This window comes from Alosa sapidissima, chromosome 6 (assembly GCF_018492685.1).
Source record: "Alosa sapidissima isolate fAloSap1 chromosome 6, fAloSap1.pri, whole genome shotgun sequence".
Lineage (NCBI taxonomy): Eukaryota > Metazoa > Chordata > Actinopteri > Clupeiformes > Clupeidae > Alosa > Alosa sapidissima.
In genome coordinates this window covers 9,852,946-9,855,445 of record NC_055962.1, presented here as the reverse complement: position 1 = coordinate 9,855,445, position 2,500 = coordinate 9,852,946, and the positions used below count along the sequence as shown (strand labels likewise).

Sequence of the window (2,500 nt, the reverse complement as noted above, 5' to 3'; positions counted from 1 at the left end):
GCTGACATGGTCAAAACTGCACGAAACTGAAAGTGTAGGATCATTATGACACCCTCCGAATGCATGCCAAGTTTTGTGAACTTTCGTTCATGGGGAGCCTTACAATAAAATAATTTATGTGTACATTTAGTGACCGTACACCAACAAGGATTCCCGGGACACTGAAAGACCGGGGTACACGAAACTTGGTGGGCATGTAACCCCACATGGATAGCATGAAACCATCATTTTTCGTTTTGATCTGTAGCCCCCCCGCTGGACTGGACCCCCCGAAAGTAGGGTAGGGCAGACACAGTTTTCTGTGAATATCATTGACATTTTTTCCGCATGTTTGCCTCCAGAGGTCATCTTAACCCATTCCATGTGCACACATGTGCATAAACAGATACACACGCACACACATACATTCACAGTAATCATACGTATGACACATACTCACACAGTAGACATATGTACGCATGCATGCACATGCACAAACACAGGCACATACGCAGGCACACACACAAGCACGCACACACACACACACACACACACCCACACACATAAACATAAACATGTACACGCACACATACACACAAGAATTTCTCAGAATTATGAATAGGCAAGATGGGGGTGGGGTTGTATAAAATGAATTTTACATGTGAAATCTATGAACTAATCATGTTTTGGTACTTGTTGTCTAGCAGATACCAGTGAGAATTGAGTGTGCATAATGCAATTCAGTGAGTTAGTTAGAGTCATATATGCCTTTTAGCATGACTTATTTTTGTGGAAAACATGTGCTGGACTGGACGGTGGTCATATTTTGTACTGCTCTGCGGTACATCTAGTTTTCCCAGTAATGACCGGCGTTCTATACATTATCCCTTACGTATATTAGTATTAGTAGTAGTAGTAGTAGTTATAGTAGTATTGGTAGTATAGTATTAGTAGTAGTAGTTGTAGTAGTAGTGGTAGTATTAGTTAGCAAGTAGCAGTATAATGGCAAAGTAGCAGTACATTGCAATAAAAGCAAATAGCACCACAATGATAAGCTAATAGCAGTACAGTGTGATTTGATTTAACAGAGATCAAGTACATTTTAAAAGAGCTTAGTCCAATGAGGTTTTGCTCTATTTCTCTCCATGACCAACAGACATAGCTTTGAGAGGAGAGTAATGTTATGCAGCGCTAGCCATGCCACAAATATGCAACTCCTAACCGAGGCTCCAGCTAGGGCTTGTCCCCCATGAACCCTCATACACGCCACGATTTCCCATCATGCTTGCTAATCGAGTGTGTCTGCCATCAGATCTAAACCATCACATTCCCTCTGGCTCCGCACTTTACAGTGTCAAACACTCCACAGGACACGATGAAGGCTGACAGTTCCTTTCCACAGCTTTTAAGTGTGTAATGTGTGTGTGTGTGTGTGTGTGTGTGTATTTGTGTGTGTGTTTGTGTGTGTGTGTGTGTGTATGTGTTGGGGGGGGTTAGTGTGTGCACGCATCTCTATGCTTTGTCACCCATGTTAATGTGTCATGTGTGTTGTGTGTGTGTGGTTGTGTGTGTGGTTGTGTGGATGTCGTTGTGTGTGGTTGTATGTGTGGATGTGGTTGTGTGTGTGTGGTTGTGTGTGTGTGGTTGTGTGTGTGTGTATCTATATGGGTGTGCGTGTGTCAGGGCTCCTGTCCAGTAGGAGTCAGGACTATTTAATTCCAAGCGGTTTAGTTCTCCACGTTCAGTTATGGGAACCACAAGTTATGGTAGAGGACGGGGACAAGCACTGTTTTTCTGTGTACTGACGAAGTCGCTATTAAAGCAGCACTATGCAAGCTTTTCTTCAAAGTCATTTTGATGGTAAACAAATTTGTAATAGGGAGAATTGTGCACCTAGAATAGCTCGCAGCACCCTGCAGGTGGAAAACCAGCCTTGCGATGTGGCTAAGAATTGTGAGAATTGTGAAAACGGATTATTCGGAGATTGCTTTCACCTGATGCTAGTCGTTCGGCTCCAAAACAACATATACCGTGTCCTGGGGGAAGGGCTCAAGCTGTAAGAAATATTTACAATGGCAAGGTAAAATATAAATACTCCAAAACTCTAGAGCAGTGGTCCCCAAACTTTTTCTTCCGAGGGCCAGCTCACTATGCCTGGCTCCAAGAGAGGGCCAGAGACTCGGAGTAGTTCTATATCAGTAACCATAAATAGCTTAGTGCTGTGAACAACAGCAGTCTACCTTAGTTGAATATTCTATTACATTTAATCATAGGCTATTGCAATTTAATACCATTGTTAGCTGTATTTATATGGTCATCATGCCATATCAGTGTAAAATTAAATAATACTAATAAAAAAAACGTTTGCATTCCCAAAAGTATTAGCAGGGAGTGCCAAAAGTATATTTTATTAAAAGATGTGTGAACTCTGAATTCTGTATCTTTGCATACACAGCTCAAGTTGTGAATATCCTACAAATAATTTAAAGTTCTCAAACTATGAGAATTTTATGAAGTGCTG

At 41.6% G+C, this 2,500-nt stretch overlaps 1 protein-coding gene across 2 annotated transcripts in view; it reads left to right on the top strand.

The window, feature by feature from the left end:
• otofa (otoferlin a) overlaps positions 1-2,500 on the top strand; it is a 129,959-nt gene that overhangs the window by 35,436 nt on the left and 92,023 nt on the right. The gene's annotated exons all lie outside the window — the stretch shown is intronic.